Below are 20,907 nucleotides of genomic sequence, written 5' to 3'. Positions count from 1 at the left end.
GGTATAAACCTTTGCATTGTGCCAGCATCTACAGTGACCAGGATTGAGTCTATTTCTACAGGATAGAAACTAACATGATGGTTAGAAGTTCAGCCTTAGAGTCAGACTAGGATTACAATATCAGCAATGCTACTTTCGGTCACTTTGGAAAAGTTATTTTATCTCTCCAGGTCTGTTTTGTCACTTGTAAATGCAGAAAGTAATATCTCAGACTGGTTGTAAGGATTAGTAGTAATGAATTCAAAACATCTGGCATATGGCATGGAGCCATTGGATGTTAGCTGCTGTTGTCACTCATGTTGCTGTCACCCTTGTCCATGAGCAAGACAGCACTACAATGCTATCCACAATAGCAATCATGGAATCAGTCTAAGTGTCCATCAACATTTGTGGTAACAAGTGAATTGGATAAAGAATCATAGTATATAAACCATGGAATACTATTCAGCCATAAAAAAGAACTAAATCATGTCTTTTACAGCAACATGGAGGCCATGATCCTAAGTGAATTAATGCAGAAACAGAAAACCAAAAACTCCATGTTCTCACATATAAGAGGGAGTTAAACAATGGGTACTCATGGACATAGAGATGGAAACATTAGACACTGGGGACATCAAAAGGCAGGGAGGGATGGAGAGGAAAGGGTTGAAAAACTACCTATTGGGTGCTAGTTTCACTATTTGGGTGATGAGTTCAATAGAAGTCCGAATCCCAGCATTACACAATATAACCATGTAAAAAACCTGCACATGTGACCCTGTATCTTTTTTTTTTTTTTAAGTTTTGGACTACATGTGCAGGATGTGCAGGTTTGTTACATAGGTAAACGTGTGCCATGGTGGTTTTCTGCACCTATCAAGCCATCACCTAGGTATTAAACCCAGCAATGCAACAGCTCTTTTTCTTAATGCTCTCCCCTGACCACCCTCCCCAGACAGGCCCCAGTAAGTGTTGTTCCCCTCCTTGTGTCCATGTGCTCTCATTGTTCAGCTCCCACTTATAAGTGAGAACATGTGGTATTTGGTTTGCTGTTCCTGCATTAGTTTGCTGAGGATGATGGCTTCCAGCTTCATCCATGTCCCTGCAAAGGACATGATATCATTTCTTTTCGTGTCTGCATAGTATTGCATGGTGTATATGTACCACATTTTCTTCATCCATTCTATCATTGATGGGAATTTAGGTTGATTCTGTGCCTTTGCTATTGTGAATAGTGCTGCAATGAACATATGCATGGATGTATCTTTATCATAGAATGATTCATATTCCTTTGGGCATATACCCAGTAATGAGATTGCTGGGTCAAATGGTTTTTCTGGTTCTAAATCTTTGCAGAATCACCACACTGTCTTCCACAATGGTTGAACTAATTTACACTCCCACCAACAGTGTAAAAGCATTCTTATTTCTCTGCAACCTTATCAGCATCTGTTGTTTCTCAACTTCTTAATAATTGCCGTTCTGACTGCCATGAGATGGTATCTCATTGTGATTTTGATTTGCATTTCTCTAATGATCAGTGATGTTGAGCTATTTTTCATATGTTTGTTGGTTGCTTTTATGTCTTTTTCTGAGATGTGTCTGTTCATATCCTTTGCCCATCTAGGCAATACCATTCAGGATATAGGCATGGTCAAAGACTTTACAATGAAATCGCCAAAAGCAATTGCAACAAAAGTAAAAATTGACAAACGGGGTCTAATTAAACTAAAGAGCTCCTTCACAGCAAACAAAACTGTCATCAAACAGACAAGCTATAGAATGGGAGAAAACTTTTGCAATCTATCCATCTGACAGAGGTCTAATATCCAGAATCAACAAGGAACTGAAGCAAATTTACAAGAAAAAAAACAAACAACCCAGTATCTTAAAAAAAAAATGGTGCCATAATGATATAAATATGCCCATAGAAGACACAATGACATCATCAGCCTTGGAAAGCCAAAGCACTTCTGTGTAATCATTAGGCATGTATTTTAAGCATTAAAGTAATAAATGCCTCCTTGTATGATGAATTTAGTGCAGACTACAATCACGTGAAATACTACCCCTAACCCTCATCTGGGCCACATAGGGACTGATTTCCCTTTGAGAGAGAGGCTGTTGCGGTGGAAGTTTCTTGTTTTTTCATGTTCATAGTTGTGTTGGTTTTGGTTTTCATTCTTTATCTTTTTTAATGTCCTGGATTTGAAGTCTAGAAACCTAGGTTTGAATTCCAGCTCTGTCATTGATGAGTTCTGTGACCTTAGCTGCTAAATCTCTTGCCTTGCTGGATCTCGATTTCCTCATCTGTAAAATTGGGGGCCATTTTGAACATTATGGAACTTGAACTTTTGAAAGTGCTTTGCAAACTATTATGCTAGTTATGATGTGGATTAAGAAAAAGCCACCAGAAGGATGTTACTACAGTACAACTGTGTTACCAAGGAAGGGCACAAATGCCCTGGGGCTTCACTGTCTTATCATGTTTGCCTGCTCTGACTTTATTTATTTACTTATTCACTCACTCACTCACTCACAAATATTTATTGAGTGCCTACTATGTGCCAGATGCAGCTGAGGAATCTGGAAATGCAGCGGTGAAGAAAGCAAATGAAGTCCTTCTCTTCCTGAAACACACACACTGGGTGAGGAGACAATTACCAGGTCAACAAATACATGCTCTAATCCCAGGCAGTGGTAAATGCAATGAGAACAAGTGAAGCAGCTAAATTAGTGTATTAGTTTGTTTTTGCATTGCTATAAAGAAATACCTGAGGCTGGGTAATTTATTTTTAAAAGAGGTTTATTGGGTTCATGGTTCTGCAGGCTGTACAGGAAGTGTGGTGCCAGGATCCACTTCTGGTGAAGGTCCCAAGAAGCTCCCAATCATGGTGCAAGGTGAAGGGGAAGCCAGCATGTCACATGGTGAGAGACGAAACAAAAGAGAGGGAGCAAGAGAGAGAAGCAGAGGTGTCAGGCTCTTTTTAAACAACCAGATCTCGCATAAACTCAGAAAGAGAACTTACTCATTACCATGGGGATGGCGCCAAGCCATTCATGAGGTTTCTGCCCCATGACCCAAACAGCTCCCACTAGGCCCCACGTTCAACCCTGGGGATCACATTTCAACATAAGATTCGGAGGGACAAATATCCAAATTATGTTAGCAGTCTTAGGAATTGTTTAGGCATAGTCTTCTCTGAAGAGGTGACATTTAAGCAGAGACTTATATGAAGTGAGAGATTGAGCCACATGACTGTCTCAGGAAGAACCTTTCTGGCAGAGAAGACACCAGTATAAACACATTGAGGGAGGAGCATACTTGGAATCTTGGAGGAACATCAAGGAAAACAGGGCATTTGATGCCTAGTGAGCCAAGAGAGGAGTGGCAGGAGAGGGAGCCCAGAGCATTTTGTACTTGTAAATCATGGTAAAAAGTTAGGATTTTATTTGGCTATGTCAAAAGATCAAAAAAAGCATGAGAGCTGAGGGCTAAAAGAGGAGAAATGTGGGTGAGGGTGGGGAAGGGAGATGGAAGGAAATACAACGTGGGGCACAGTGGAGGAGGGTAAATCGAATAAGGAGCCACAGTGGCCAGTCCTGGACTCCCAAATCCCTCAGAGCTTGGGGAGTGATAAGGTAGGTGCAGACAAAGGCAGTCCTTCCCCAAGCTGGCCAATGCCTTCTGCAGGGAGCATGATCAGTACTGAGATCTAGTACAACTTTTGCAGAACAACATTTGACACAAGTATAGTCAAATAAGTTAGCATTCACATTTGAAGTGCGTTTGGCAGGAACGTGTTCAGATGCTGATGTGAATGAAGAAGAGGCCACAAGCATTCACAATAAAGAAAAATTAAGAAAGACATTGTATATCTCCCAAAAGGTGTAATAAAACACAGTGTGTCTGAGATGGTGTTTTATTATTACTGCTACATTTCTAATCCTACTTGCCCACTGCCTATCACATAGTAGGCACTGAAAGGTTTGCTGAGTGCATGAGATAAGGAAGGAAGGAAGGAAGGAAGGAAGGAAGGAAGGAAGGAAGGAAGGAAGGAAGGAAGGAAGAGAGGGAGGGAGTGAGGGAGGGAGGGAGGAAGGAAAAAGGGAAGAAAGAAGGGGAGAAAGGGAGATAGGAAGAAAGAAATGGGTAACGTGTTAGTTTCCTAGATCTGCTGTAACAAATTACCAAAAACTTGGTAGCTTTAAACAACAGTTATGGAAGCTAAGAAGTCCAAAATCAAGATGTTAGTAGAATTGTTTCCCTCTAGAGGCTCTTAGAATATATTCCACACCTCTCCTAGCTTCTGATAGCTGCTGGAAACCCTTGATAGTCTTGGTTTGGGGCTATGTAATTTCAATATCTGCCTCTGTCTTCATATGGGCTTCTCTCTGTGTCTGTGTCTCCCCTTCTTATAAGGACATGTGTCACTGCATTTAGGATTCGCCTAATGGTCATATCTGAAGATCCTTAACTTGATTATATCTGTAGATGCTCTTTTACAAAATATGTTCCTACTCAACAGGTTTCAGGTGTACATGTCTCCTGAGGGGCCATCATTCAAGCCACTATAGATGGTGTATATTTTTCATATGAGGAAAACTACTGATAGGTCAGATTTTTATATCAGGAGTAGCACCAGGTTTATTCCTATAATTTTTGCTAATTGATATAGAGTATAAAAATTTTGTTCTATACAAGTATATTTTCAAAAGAAGAATAATATGTTCTAAAATATTTTGGTATTCTTGAATAAGATTGCACCAAAAATTATTAATTAGATTCTAAAGGTTCAGTTCCTAGTTTTAAAAGAAATTGAAGACATTGATTACTATCCCTACTCTGAAGTATTCTACCTTTTGTCTGGTCCAATTTAAAACAGTTTGAGAGTGATTATATTCTGATTGTTGTGTTAAAAGACCTTCTAATAGTCACAGATGCATGGGAAGAAGATTGCATAGTATAAATATTGCATAGTATAAAGATTGCATAGCATAAACACTAACTAACACAAATACATATTTACTTTCTAAAACAAGATATATAACAGTCCAACAACCACTTGATAGGCAACATATATCAATACGATTCTCAGGTTGGTAGGTGCGGCCCATAAACAAAATTAAACATAATGTTTTCATGCATTACATGGTCTCTTCTGCAACTTCTTGGCATTTTTTATGTGGAATACGTACTGATATACTAAAATAAAAACTACATGTATACACATAGTTTAACATTATAATATAGTTCAGTATTAATAGTACAGTTTAATATTTCTTTTAAAAAAATTCTTTATGTCCATAGGTTATTGGGGAACAGATGGTGTTTGGTTACATGCGTAAGTTCTTTAATATTTCTTTCAGACATATTTATAATGAATGTTAAAAAGAAAAATACGGCTAGCATTGATTTCTTAAAACAGAATATCTAATAACGTACTTTAGAATGGTTTAAAAAATGTTGATCTGGGAAAATTCTGGAGCATGAACTGCCATTTGGACAAACTTCAGGGATGTGCTTCAAATGGAACAAGACCTCCAGAGTTAGCCCTAGGGCACCAAAGACTTTGGAAATTCCACAGGGCTATGGACTTAACGTATCCCTGGATACATCCAAAAATAGCCAAAGGCATCAAATGAGCATTTCCAACTCTTCCTCTATTTTCTCAACAAGAAACCTTTCTCTCCAGCTGGGCAGATACATAACATGCTCATTTTCATATTGCCACACTATTTCCAACCCAATCCAAATAGAAATATACTTACTGTCTCTTATTTCTCTCTATTGAGTTTGGTTTTATCCATGTTTTCTTTCTTTCTCTCTCTTTTTTTTTTTTCCTCAGGATCTCACTCTGTTGCCCAGGCTGCCTCCCCGGGCTCAAGCGATGATCCCATCTCTGAGAGGCGGGAACCACAAGGTGGGCACCACCACACCCCACTAATTTTTGTATTTCTTTACAGAGACAGAGTTTCACTCTGTTGCCCAAGCTGATCTTGAACTCCTGAGCTCAAGCAATCCAGCCACCTCAGCCTCCCTAAGTACTGGGAATACAGGCATCAGCCACTAGGCCTGGCCTTCATTTCTATTTCTATTGTGAAGCATTTCCCGGGCATACAGCCTCTACTAGACTTCTCTAGGTTTTATTATCGCTGTCACTCAAATGGCAAATTTTCTACATTTCTAAAATTTTCTGCTTATATTGTTTAGATTTTCATCCGTGTCGCCCTTGTTCCCCCAATGAGTGTAAGCTTCTCATATATGGTAAACCATGTCTTACGTCTCTATGGCCATCCCAATTAACAGTGTTTTGTACATAGTAAGAACAAAAAATCTGTGTGAAATGAATAAAAGAATTAATATACTAGTCTGTTCTTTATTAAAATGTCTGGAAACATTAAACAGTACAGAACTGACATAAAAGAATCAATGAAACTCTCCAAGGAATAGTTTGTGATTAGGGCATAATGTATCACCATGAAACCTATATCCATTACTCACCAATGTCTTTCAGCAGTAAGTAAGTCTCCTCAAAAGAGAGTTTATGTTTATGATCTTGTGGGTATGAGCTTATAAGATATTGGCTATGGTCTATGTCGAATTTAAAAAATAGTGCTAATAATTTCCTATGTCAGGTAAATTAAAACAATTTTGTATTCAGCTTCAACCAGTGTTCATCAACCAAACAGATATGAGGAATTTGGGATGGAGACAGGCTGCATTAGAAAGTCCTCCTTTTTTCTAGGACATTAGGGAATGTTCACGTTTATGCAATTTCATCTTAGAAAATATCATTTCTTAGCTCCAGTTGAGACCCACATCCTAAACCAGAGAATGATAAATTTGTGGCATCTGTTTTTCTCCCTCAGCTTCCCGAACTGTGGCAGCCACCATTAAGTGACCACAGCACACTTTCTAATTAAACATGGACTTTGCCTCAGAATCTATCTCAGCCCAACTCTTCAGGGCCATCACCAATCAAATAGATTTGTAAGTCTTCATTTCCATTCCTGGGTCTAAACCACCCTCAAAGTGTTAATCTTCTCTTCCAGTTTTAATTCTTGGCAAATTATGACCATTTGACCAAAGCTATCTGGCATTTTTCCCTCAATTCCTTTGCTTAAAGTTTACTTTTGCTGCTGTTTTTTCATCTCTCAGGTTCAAAAGGAAAATATAACTCTTTCTGATGGTAGTCTCTCTTTCAGAGTCTCAGAAGCAGTATAGCATAAACCCACTCCCTGCAAACACTTTCATCTGTAGAAATTTTCTTTTCTTCTTTAAAGGATGTGATGTGTCACAGGCTCGCACCAAAAGAGGATCATTAGTGAAAGGGGAAACCAAAGGGGAAAATGAGAACCAAATACCATTAAGAAAGCCTTACAAATTATTTTTATTCAAAATAATCTGCCTTAACATGCTCTTCATACTTAAAAGTGTTTGTCCTCTTTGGTGCAGAGAGAAGGAATTACCCTAACAGGCTGCAGTCTCCCACTTGGTGACTTAGTCATTTGTTCACATGCAAATGATCTTTCTTCCCCAGACCTAATATACTGAAACAAATGATTACCCTTGGAATATAAGAGGGGCAAACTAGTGCCAAATAAAAGTAGTACCGAAGAGGAGAGTATTTAGGAAAGTTTGTTAATCAAAAGAGGAGGCATGATAATCAAAGACATCAATATACAATTTACAAAAGAAGAAAAAACAACTAGTAAAATATAATAAATATTTTGAACTCAAGAAATGCAAATATAAACCACTACTAATTTTTTTTTGTTTTGAGTATTACTTTGCCAAAGTTGAAAAATATTGACAGTACCTACCAAGAACCAGTGTAAAGAGGTGCCACTCTGATGTATTGCTGTTGTTGGGAGTTTCTTTAGGACATATTTCCTGAACAGCAATTTGGTGATAGGTGCTACATCAGTCAAGGTTCAATCGGAACAGAAGCCATTCTAGGAAAGAAGAGGAATGATACTGAGTATTTACACTGAGGTTTACACAACAGCTGGGAGTCTGGAGGAATGTAGATTGGGAAGGCTCCTTTCAAGAAATCCAGCAGTGCAAGATTACAAGGTGGTCACCAGTTATATCTCAGCTCCCTGCAACACTGAAATAGGTGATTCTCCAGAGAGCACCTGGAGACACAGATGACCTCACTGATGGTAGTGCTGATGTGTATAGTTCTCATGAGGATGCCCAGATGCGATTGGAAAACTTCATGTTTGAGTTGCCCCATGTGTCAGCCCTAAGTTGTTGCCAGAGAATAATAGCTTTTCCTTCTCCATCTCACAGGAGTGCCTCCCATTAGCAGATTCTAAACTGAACTTTAACCCAAAGGAGTCTGGGAAACATACTTTCTGGGCTTTAAGCCCCTGTGTTACATGGGAGAAGAGCAGGGATGAGCAGTCTAGGTCCAGAACCTATATTAATATTTTAAATATACTTTTGACTTATTGATTTCTTCTCCAGGAATTTAAACTGAGAAATTAATGGATGAGAGTATGTAATACATGTGGAAGGATGTTCATCACAGTGTTGTTCATAAAACAGAAACAATAGTAACTATGAATCCAGAGAAAATTAGCTAAATAAATGAAACATTCCACAGAAGAATTCTCAGGTGGGAGACATTACCAATTTCTGGTTCTCTTCGCCTTCCCTGAGGCACACAGAAGATTATATATCCCAGGCTTCCTGAAGTTAGGTGGCACCATGTGACTACTTCTGGTCAGAGGACCAGGAACAAAGCGTTTCAGGTTTACTTTTAGACCAAGGCCGTGGAACGCCTTTGTGTAATGTTCCAGCACTTTCCCCCTGCTGCAGTGACCAGAAGTCCCTCACCGAGATGAGAACCATAAGATGGAAGAGGCATGGATCTGAGAGTCACCATTTAGGAACACTGGACCCACAGCCAACTGTGTAAGCAAGAAGTAATTCTTTTTTCATTAAGCCACTGAGTTGAAAGGGTTAATTTGTTACTACAGAATAACCTTGCCTATCCTGACTACTGCAGCTTATTACCCATGAAAAGATTGATATTTCTGTTCATTGAAGTAGAAAAGTGAACACAACATATTGTTTCAAGCATATCATTTGATAAATGTTAAGCTCTGAATAAGTATTTTGAATGAAGGAATGAATGGATAAAAGCAAGTTGCAAATAATATCTATAGTAAGATTCCATTTTCCTAAAATTGTATAATTGCACATATGGTACATGCATTAAATGTGTAGAGAAAGTAAATGTAAAAATACTCACCAGAATATCAACTATGGTCATCCAAGACTGTGGAGTTTCTGATGATTTTTGCTTTATTCTATATATTCTTCTATATGTTGGTTGATTTTCATGAGAAGTCTGTGTATTATCCTAATAAATTAGAAAGTACACATACATTAATAGCAATAATAGAACATAGTAAATTCTAGCTTTTGTTAGTTGTTATTTTATTACATATAAATGGGAAATATTTTAAGCAATTTCCCAAAACATTTAAACTCATAATTTATTGTCTATTCATTGAAGTATAAACACACTGATTTGGATGACAGATCCAAGCGTGCTTTTAGGCTCTGCCTTTAGCAGCAGTGTGACATTGGCAAATGTATCCCTTAAAGATTCAATTGCTGCTATTAAGACAGGCTTTGGACCCTGAATAACTGAATGTGAATTCATATTCTTCCTTTTAGCAGTGGTATGATTTCAAGCAAATACGTAAATGCATTGGACCTCAGTGTCATCATCTGTGAAATGGAGATATATTACTTTCCTCCTAGGGATGATTAAATGAGCTGCATTGTTCATGGGTAACAGAAGTAGAAGTAAAGAACCTTAACTCTGGGACCAGACTATCACTGTGCAAACCTGAAGCCTGCCACTGGTTAACTATGTGACTCTGGACAATTCTCTTTAACTTTTTGTGCCTTAATTTTCTCACCTGGAAAATGGAGGTGATAAAAAGATTACCTATGTGAAGGTTTTTTGCAAGAGTGCATGAGTTAATATCCATTGAATTCTTAGAAAAATTTCTGGCGGGAGGAGCCAAGATGGCCGAATAGGAACAGCTCCGGTCTACAGCTCGCAGCGGGAGCGGCGCAGAAGACGGGTGATTTCTGCATTTCCATCTAAGTTACCGGGTTCATCTCACTAGGGAGTGACAGACAGTGGGCGCAGGTCAGTGGGTGCTTGCACCGTGCACGAGCCAAAGCAGGGCAAGGCATTGCCTCACTCGGGAAGTGCAAGGGGTCAGGGAGTTCCCTTTCCTAGTCAAAGAAAGGGGTGACAGAGGGCACCTGGAAAATCGGGTCACTCCCACCCGAATACTGCCCTTTTCCAAGGGGCTTAAAAAACTGTGCACCAGGAGATTATATCCCGCACCTGGCTTGGAGGGTCCTACACCCACGGAGTCTCACTGATTGCTAGCACAGCAGTCTGAGATCAAACTGCAAGGCAGCAGCGAGGCTGGGGGAGGGGCGCCCACCATTGCCTAGGCTTGCTTAGGTAAACGAAGCAGCTGGGAAGCTCCAATTGGGTGGAGCCCACCACAGCTCAAGGAGGCCTGCCTGCCTCTGTAGACTCCACCTCTGGGGGCAGGGCACAGACAAACAAAAAGACAGCAGTAACCTCTGCAGACTTAAATGTCCCTGTCTGACAGCTTTGAAGAGAGCAGTGGTTCTCTCAGCACGCAGCTGGAGATCTGAGAACGGGCAGACTGCTGCCTCAAGTGGGTCCCTGACCCCCGAGCAGCCTAACTGGGAGGCACCCCCCAAGTAGGGGCAAACTGACACCTCACACGGCCAGGTACTCCTCTGAGACAAAACTTCCAGAGGAAACATCAGACAGCAGCATTCGCGGTTCACAAAAAACCACTGTTCTGCAGACACCGCTGCTGATACCCAGGCAAACAGGGTCTGGAGTGGACCTCTAGCAAACTCCAACAGACCTGCAGCTGAGGGTCCTGTCTGTTAGAAGGAAAACTAACAAACAGAAAGGACATCCACACCAAAAACCCATCTGTACATCACCATCATCAAAGACCAAAAGTACATAAAACCACAAAGATGGGGAAAAAACAGAGCAGAAAAACTCAAACTCTAAAAAGCAGAGTGCCTCTCCTCCTCCAAAGGAATGCAGTTCCTCACCAGCAACAGAACAAAGCTGGACGGAGAATGATTTTGACGAGCTGAGAGAAGAAGGCTTCAGATGATAAAATTACTCCGAGCTACAGGAGGACATTCAAACCAAAGGCAAAGAAGTTGAAAACTTTGAAAAAAAAAATAGAAGAATGTATAACTAGAATAACCAATACAGAGAAGTGCTTAAAGGAGCTGATGGAGCTGAAAGCCAAGGCTCGAGAACTACAGGAAGAATGCAGAAGCCTCAGGAGCCGATGCGATCAACTGGAAGAAAGGGTATCAGCGATGGAAGATGAAATGAATGAAATGAAGCGAGAAGGGAAGTTTAGAGAAAAAAGAAAAAAAAGAAACGAACAAAGCCTCCAAGAAATATGGGACAATGTGAAAAGACCAAATCTACGACTGATTGGTGTACCTGAAAGTGATGGGGAGAATGGAACCAAGTTGGAAAACACTCTGCAGGATATTATACAGGAGAACTTCCCCAATCTAGCAAGGCAGGCCAACATTCACATTCAGGAAATACAGAGAACGCCACAAAGATACTCCTCGAGAAGAGCAACTCCAAGACACATATTTGTCAGATTCACCAAAGTTGAAATGAAGGAAAAAATGTTAAGGGAAGCCAGAGAGAAAGGTTGGGTTACCCACAAAGGGAAGCCCATCAGACTAACAGTGGATCTCTCCGCAGAAACTCTATGAGCCAGAAGAGAGTGGGGGCCAATATTCAACATTCTTAAAGAAAAGAATTTTCAACCCAGAATTTCATATCCAGCTAAACTAAGCTTCATAAGTAAAGGAGAAATAAAATCCCTTACAGACAAGCAAATGCTGAGAGATTTTGTCACCACCAGGTCTGCCCTAAAAGAGCTCCTGAAGGAAGTGCTAAACATGGAAAGGAACAACCGGTACCAGCTGCTGCAAAATCATGCCAAAATGTAAAGGCCATCAAGACTAGGAAGAAACTGCATCAACTAACGAGCAAAATAACCAGCTAACATCATAATCACAGGATCAAATTCACACATAACAATATTAACTTGAAATGTAAATGGACTAAATGCTCCAATTAAAAGACACAGACTGGCAAATTGGATAGAGAGTCAAGACTCATCAGTGTGCTGTATTCAGGAAACCCATCTCATGTGCAGAGACACACATAGGCTCAAAATAAAAGGATAGAGGAAGATCTACCAAGCAAACGGAAAACAAAAACAGGCAGGGGTTGCAATCCTAGTATCTGATAAAACAGACTTTAAACCAACAAAGATCAAAAGAGACAAAGAAGGCAATTACATAATGGTAAAGGGATCAATTCAACAAGAAGAGCTAACTATCCTAATTATATATGCACCCAATACAGGAGCACCCAGATTCATAAAGCAAGTCCTGAGTGACCTACAAAGAGACTTAGACTCCCACACAATAATAATGGGAGACTTTAACACCCCACTGTCAACATTAGACAGATCAACGAGACAGAAAGTCAACAAGGATACCCAGGAATTGAACTCAGCTCTGCACCAAGCGGACCTAATAGACATCTACAGAACTCTCTACCCCAAATCAACAGAATATACATTTTTTTCAGCACCACACCATACCTACTCCAAAATTGACCACATAGTTGGAAGTAAAGCTCTCCTCAGCAAATGTAAAAGAACAGAAATTATAACAAACTATCTCTCAGACCACAGTGCAATCAAACTAGAACTCGGGATGGATAATCTTACTCAAAACCGCTCAATTACATGGAAACTCAACAACCTGCTCCTGAATGACTACTGGGTACATAACAAAATGAAGGCAGAAATAAAGATGTTCTTTGAAACCAACGAGAACAAAGACACAACATACCAGAATCTCTGGGATGCATTCAAAGCAGTATGTAGAGGGAAATTTATAGCACTAAATGCCCACAAGAGAAAGCAGGAAAGATCCAAAATTGACACCCTAACATCAAAATTAAAAGAACTAGAAAAGCAAGAGCAAACACATTCAAAAGCTAGCAGAAGGCAAGAAATAACTAAAATCAGAGGAGAATTGAAGGAAATAGAGACACAAACAACCCTTCAAAAAATTAATGAATCCAGGAGCTGGATTTTTGAAAGGATCAACAAAATTGATAGACCGCTAGCAAGACTAATGAAGAAAAAAAGAGAGAAGAATCAAATAGAAGCAATAAAAAGTGATAAAGTGGATATCACCACCGATCCCACAGAAATACAAACTACCATCAGAGAATACTACAAATACCTCTACGCAAATAAACTAGAAAATCTAGAAGAAATGGATAAATTCCTGGACACATACACTCTCCCAAGACTAAACCAGGAAGAAGTTGAATCTCTGAATAGACCAATAACAGGAGCTGAAATTGTGGCAATAATCAATAGCTTACCAACCAAAAAGAGTCCAGGACCAGATGGATTCACAGCTGAATTCTACCAGAGGTACAAGGAGGAACTGGTACCATTCCTTCTGAAACTATTCCAATCAATAGAAAAAGAGGGAATCCTCCCTAACTCATTTTATGAGGCCAGCATCATCCTGATACCAAAGCCGGGCAGAGACACAACAAAAAAAGAGAATTTTAGACCAATATCCTTGATGAACACTGATGCAAAAATCCTCAATAAAATACTGGCAAACCGAATACAGCAGCACATCAAAAAGCTTATCCACCATGATCAAGTGGGCTTCATCCCTGGGATGCAAGGCTGGTTCAATACACACAAATCAATAAATGTAATCCAGCATATAAACAGAACCAAAGACAAAAACCACATGATTATCTCAATAGATGCAGAAAAGGCCTTTGACAAAATTCAACAACCCTTCATGCTAAAAACTCTCAATAAATTAGGTACTGATGGGACATATTTCAAAATAATAAGAGCTATCTATTACAAACCCACAGCCAATATCATACTGAATGGGCAAAAACTGGAAGCCTTCCCTTTGAAAACTGGCACAAGACAGGGATGCCCTCTCTCACCATTCCTATTCAACATAGTGTTGGAAGTTCTGGCCAGGGCATTTAGGCAGGAGAAGGAAATAAAGGGTATTCAATTAGGAAAAGAGGAAGTCAAATTGTCCCTGTTTGCTGATGACATGATTGTATATCTAGAAAACCCCATTGTCTCAGCCCAAAATCTCCTTAAGCTGATAAGCAACTTCAGCAAAGTCTCAGGATACAAAATCAATGTACAAAAATCACAAGCATTCTTATACACCAACAACAGACAAACAGAGAGCCAAATCATGAGTGAACTCCCATTCACAATTGCTTCAAACAGAATAAAATACCTGAGAATCCAACTTACAAGGGATGTGAAGGACCTCTTCAAGGAGAACTACAAACCACTGCTCAAGGAAATAAAAGAGGATACAAACAAATGGAAGAACATTCCATGCTCATGGGTAGGAAGAATCAATATCGTGAAAATGGCCATACTGCCCAAGGTAATTTATAGATTCAATGCCATTCCCATCAGACTACCAATGACTTTCTTCACAGAATTGGAAAAAACTACTTTAAAATTCATATGGAACCGAAAAAGAGCCCGCATCGCCAAGTCAATCCTAAGCCGAAAGAACAAAGCTGGAGGCATCAAACGACCTGACTTCAAACTATACTACAAGGCTACAGTAACCAAAACAGCATGGTACTGGTACCAAAACAGAGATATAGATCAATGGAACAGAACAGAGCCCTCAGAAATAATGCCGCATATCTACAACTATCTGATCTTTGACGAACCTGAAAAAAACAAGCAATGGGGAAAGGATTCCCTATTTAATAAATGGTGCTGAGAAAACTGGCTAGCCATATGTAGAACGCTGAAACTGGATCCCTTCCTTACACCTTATACAAAAATCAATTCAAGATGGATTAAAGACTTAAACGTTAGACCTAAAACCATAAAAACCCTAGAAGAAAACCCAGGCATTACCATTCAGGACATAGGCATGGGCAAGGACTTCATGTCTAAAACACCAAAAGCAATGGCAACAAAAGCCAAAATTGACAAATGGGATCTAATTAAACTAAAGAGCTTCTGCACAGCAAAGGAAATTACCATCAGAGTGAACAGGCAACCTACAAAATGGGAGAAAATTTTCACAACCTACTCATCTGACAAAGGGCTAATATCCAGAATCTACAATGAACTCAAACAAATTTACAAGAAAAAAACAAACAACCCCATCAAAAAGTGGGTGAAGGACATGAACAGACACTTCTCAAAAGAAGACATTTATGCAGCCAAAAAACACATGAAAAAAATGCTCATCATCACTGGCCATCAGAGAAATGCAAATCAAAACCACTATGAGATATCATCTCACACCAGTTAGAATGGTGATCATTAAAAAGTCAGGAAACAACAGGTGCTGGAGAGGATGTGGAGAAAGAGGAACACTTTTACACTGTTGGTGGGACTGTAAACTAGTTCAACCATTGTGGAAGTCAGTGTGGCAATTCCTCAGGGATCTAGAACTAGAAATACCATCTGACCCAGCTGTCCCATTACTGGGTATATACCCAAAGGACTATAAATCATGCTGCTATAAAGACACATGCACACGTATGTTTATTGTGGCACTATTCACAATAGCAAAGACTTGGAACCAACCCAAATGTCCAACAATGATAGACTGGATTAAGAAAATGTGGCACATATACACCATGGAATACTATGCAGCCATAAAAAATGATGAGTTCATGTCCTTTGTAGGGACATGGATGAAATTGGAAATCATCATTCTCAGCAAACTATCGCAAGAACAAAAAACCAAACACCACATATTCTCACTCATAGGTGGGAATTGAACAATGAGAACACATGGACACAGGAAGGGGAACATCACACTCTGAAGACTGTTGTGGGGTGCGGGGAGAGGGGAGGGATAGCATTGGGAGATATACCTAATGCTAGATGACGAGTTAGTGGGTGCAGCACACCAGCATGGCACATGTATACATATGTAACTAACCTGCACATTGTGCACATGTACCCTAAAACTTAAAGTATAATAATAATAATAATAATACAAAATTTCTGGCACTTTTAAGTATTTGTGACTAAAAATAAATAAATACTATATGGGATGTATTTGAAAAAGTGCCTGGCACATAGTAAGCATGTTCTCTTTCAATTTCAGTTATTTTACATAAACTCAGCCTGGTGGAAAGTAAGAACATCATAGAAATGATGTGTTTCTGTTAAGAAAAACTAAAATGCCTAAGAGGATTTCCTTATTCTTTGAGAATGTTATTTAGAAAGTGGATGCCTCACAGGAATCTTCTCTCAAATATTCCACAGTTCTGTTACAGAGGGCACCAAAGTTGGCCAGCTTGGTATTGGAGCTGTTCCTCTTTAGCCATGTTTACATTCTTAGGTCAAACTGTCATAATAAATGTGTGTGGATATGAAGAGATGTTATCAGAAATACCAATTTTAAATGGTTTCTAGATGGAGATCTATAGATACCACAACTGCCTCCTCCCCACCAGGACCCCTCAAGGTATTTGAGGAGCCATCGAACGTCAGGGGGATGCTGGGTTTGAGGAGGGCTTCTTGCCACCATCCACATCCATCACATCATCTCCAATTCTGTCTATTTTGCATATCAGTAGGCCACATATATCATGGTGATTTGCTGAAAATGTAATGTAATAAGACTGCTTATTAAAAGATTAAAGAATGGTACTTTCTTTTCTCTTAGATAATCTCCTATGAAAGAACAAAAAATGTAACACCCCCACACCTCAAAAGAGTGACGGGCCCTAATCCTTAGGTCTACATTCCAGGTTGCAGAGTCAAAAGAGCTTGCACTGTTGCTTCCTCCACCCACCTCTTCAACAGCCAGGAGCAGAAGAATTCCCTAATGATAACTCCTAAAGAGACACTTAAAGTTCAAAGCTCTAGCACATGATGAAAGTAAGTTGAATGACCTAAAGAGGAGAAACAGGGAGATGGTGCATCCTGACAATTAGGAAGGGAAGCTCCAAGGCTTCTGAAAGAGTGAATCTCCTGAACTTAAATAAAATAATGATGCTAAATGCCCTACACAAAATGGAATCTCTCTGAGGCAAGCCGGTCCTCAAAAGGCCTGGCAACATGGGCACTTATAAGGACTTGGTGTTAAGCACAGAGCCTCGGTAACTTCAGCAAAGACACTTCGTGGCAGAGATGGAAAAGTGGAGCCATCTTGTCTTGATGGATCATGAAACCACGGTGGGGAGCCAGGGCCACAGGAACTATTGTGCACTAATGACCCATGCCTTGCCAGACATAAAAGACTCAGACGATCTTTTTAATATTGTCAGGGAGAGGCCTGGAGCCAGATTTGATCTGTTGAAACAAATATGTAAGTATGATATCATCTGTATCCCAAGTGTCATGTAGTAAATAAAAGTGTAATTTTCATAAGACTTTCAAAAAAATAATTTTCCTGCTTTAAAAAATGTTAGAAAAGCACTATTACTGGAACCCACCACTCCCTCTAGCCACACTATGCTTTACCTACCCCAGGAAGGATTCCAATGAAGGAATTCTTAGTTCTCATGGGTTCAACATCAACACACAAACAATTTGGATAAAGTCTAATGACATACTCCATGATGTACATCCCAAGCCAACACAGCAAAGAAGAGAGGAAAGTTCAGAAAAGTGGAAAGATCAGAGTATCAGCATCCATAAGGGTGTTGAGTATTAGCTCATAACAGTAGCTGAGTTCCAGCAAATTGTAGAATAGCTGCTTTCCATCCTTCATCTCACTCCCCACTAAGCTTTTGTGTGTGTGCCCCTAGTCTTTTCAAAATAATAAAAATATACCAGATTGCAGCTGAAAAATATGGCAAACCTAGGATTTTTACCCTCTGATTATTTCCACCCCAGGGAAGAGCTACCATGAAAGTGCTGTGTCTAGTGGCTGAAATTGAGGCCCTGTAGGATTTAAAACATTCCAAGGAAAATAAAAAGCTGATGGCATAAGTCTAGAGATTAAACTCTCATTATCACTTTTCTCTGAGAGTTCAGAAAGAAATGTGAAATAAAGTCACTGAAGCAGAGCCAAAAGCCACTCTCATTTTGGTACAAGCAACTCCAGCTGCCTTTTTTTTTTTCTGTGCAATTTATCATGAAAGCATTGCTTCTATTCCAGGGCATAGGGGAAGCTGGAAGTCAATTTCATCCACCTCTTTTGAAGAGCATCATGGGTGACATGGGAATTAAAACAAAAGAAAAAAAATCACATCCTATACCAGGAAAAATAATAGTCAGCAGCATAAAGGAGATAAGTACCACTGTTATGGTCTAGAATTAATGAGGACTCCAGGCAGCCCGAAAAGCTTTTCTTTCAGAAAACTCGATGGTGTGTTTTCAGTGCCTCTTTGAATGACAAAAGCAAGGTGGACGCCCCTTCTCCAGCATGGTGAGCCCTAGGAGAGGTGGTCTTCCTTGATTACTTCTTCCTTTTTAATGAATTATCTCCATTTCTGATGCAACTCTAAGGGCAATGTAGAGTAGGGGCTGGAAGTGAGAAGCTGAATTATTTTGGGAAAAATATATCAAGTCAGATACATGCGTCACGCATACATCAGAATGAAATCCAAATGGATCAAAGTGTAAAATGTAAAAAAATAAATAAGACCCAGAGATAATTGATTATTTAGTGGATATCATTAGAGAAAGCCTTTATAAGCATAAAAGCAGAAAGTGCAAAGGAAAATGTTAACAGAATTTGTTACATGAAATTTAAATTTTTATATACCATGAAACATTATAAATAAAATGAATAGGCAAATAAACAACAGAGCAAATATTTGCAATATTTAAGATAGACAAAAGATAAGTATCTGTATACTTAGGTTTTTTTGGGTTTTTTGTTTTGTTTTGTTTTTTGTTTTTAAGACTGAGTCTGACACTGTCGCCCAGGCTGGACTGCAGTGGCGCCATCTCGGCTCATTGCAAGCTCCGCCTCCCGAGTTCATGCCATTCTCCTGCCTCAGCCTCCCAAGTAGCTGGGACAGGCACCCGCCACCATGCCCAGCTAATTTTTTGTATTTTTAGTAGAGACGGGGTTTCACCGTGTTAGCCAGGATGGTCTCGATCTCCTGACCTTGTGATCCGCCCGCCTCAGTCTCCCGAAGTGCTGGGATTACAGGCGTGAGCCACCGCGCCCAGGCAATTAGTTCTTATAAAGCAATAAGAAAAACCTTCAGTGAAAAAATAGATAACATACTCTACTCTCAAAAATACAAATTATCAATAAGCATATGAACAAAACTTTACCTCATAAAGAACCCAAATGTGGAAATAATAAATAATACTCTCATCAAATGGCAAAGTTGCTTTTTTTCCTTTTTTTTTCTTTTTTTTTGAGACATAGTCTCACTCACTCTGTTACCAAGGCTGGAGTGCAGCGTTGCAATCTGGGCTCACTGCAATCTCCATTTCCTGGGTTCAAGCGATTCTGCTGCCTCAGCCTCCCGAGTAGCTGGGATTATAGGCACACACCACCACGCCTGGCTAATTTTTTTTGTATTTTTAGTAGAGATGGGGTTTTGCCATGTTGGCCAGCATGGTCTCAAGCTCCTGACCTCAAGCGATCCACTTCCCTCGGCTTCCCAAAGTGCTGGGATTACAGGCGTGAGCCACTGCGCCCAGCTGCAAAGTTGTTTTTTCATGACAAATCCATGTTGATAAAACTTTGAATCTTTCTCAAATAAATTGGACAATGTATAGTCTAACAGAAGCCTAATTATGATGAGATTGGCAAAAATATGTCCTGCCAGATCATGGAGAGCAGGAGCCAAAGAGACTTTCTCTGTGTACACTCAACCACACTACTAGGAAGGACATATTTCTAGGTTTTTGATGCAACCTTTTCCTCTCCCCCAGGATAGCATTGCTGCCTAAGGCCAGATCACCAAGTAAGGGATGGAACTCACACACACCCAGTGCTATAGGAATTTTATCACAACAGTCTGCAGGTACTTCATCCAGTGTGTCTGCTGTAACACCAAATCTGGGGTCACTAAGCTTGGTAGGCCCAGCCATGAAGGTCCACAGCACAGTGTATCACACATCTTCATATTCTTTGACTCAACCATTCTGCTTGTGGAAATATGATGTAGCAAAATAGAGATGCATACAAATTCTGTCCAAGGCTATCTGTGGAAGCATTTTTTATTATTGAGAAAACGTGGAAATAGTTTGAACGTTCTATACCTGAGGGATAGCTAAACTATGGAATCCTCAAATGATGAAACACCAAGCAATTAAAAGTAATATTTCTAATAAACTTTTAATGACTTGTGAAAGTTCTCAAGATATATTAAGTGAAAAAACTTGAAACAAAACTCAGTGCCACTGCACTCCAGCCATGATGTCAGAGTAAAACCCTGTCTCAAAAACAAAACAAAACAAATGAAAATCAAATGCTTCCTATGGTTTGATACAGATGTTTTAAAAAGAAATGTCGGAAGATAACAAAATATTAACACTGGTTATTGTTTTGTTTAATTATAAATTTATAATTTAAAAAATATTTTGTAACTAAAAAAGTAGAACATAATAGTTAAAATTAAAACAATCTATGAACATGTAAAACAAAAATAAAGCCCCTCACGTGTTTCACTCTTCGTCACTGACTGACTTAACACAAGATTGAATCGGTATGCGTTCTTTTTGATGTTTTCCTAGGAGGATTTACATTTATTTATTTTAGGAAAATTGAGTCATATTTAGAACACATTTAGTGTGCTAAAACTT

General features: G+C 39.5%; 1 long non-coding RNA gene across 5 annotated transcripts in view; it reads right to left on the bottom strand.

Annotated features, from left to right (window-relative positions):
* LOC109027953 (uncharacterized) overlaps positions 1-20,907 on the bottom strand; it is a 285,826-nt gene that overhangs the window by 171,615 nt on the left and 93,304 nt on the right. For 4 of the 5 annotated variants that reach the window (XR_002006997.3, XR_008668114.2, XR_008668115.2 and 1 more), the window contains 2 exons: positions 9,249-9,359; positions 7,810-7,941 (listed from right to left, as the gene is read on the bottom strand). This is a non-coding gene — a long non-coding RNA (uncharacterized lncRNA). Of the gene's footprint in view, positions 1-2,770; positions 2,845-7,809; positions 7,942-9,248; positions 9,360-20,907 lie in introns of those variants that run through there. The other variant, XR_008668116.2, reaches the window with a different exon arrangement.

Source organism: Gorilla gorilla, chromosome 7, assembly GCF_029281585.2.
Source record: "Gorilla gorilla gorilla isolate KB3781 chromosome 7, NHGRI_mGorGor1-v2.1_pri, whole genome shotgun sequence".
Classification (NCBI taxonomy): Eukaryota; Metazoa; Chordata; class Mammalia; order Primates; family Hominidae; genus Gorilla; species Gorilla gorilla.
Note: the sequence above shows the minus strand (reverse complement) of the source record. Positions and strands in the feature narration are given on the sequence as shown.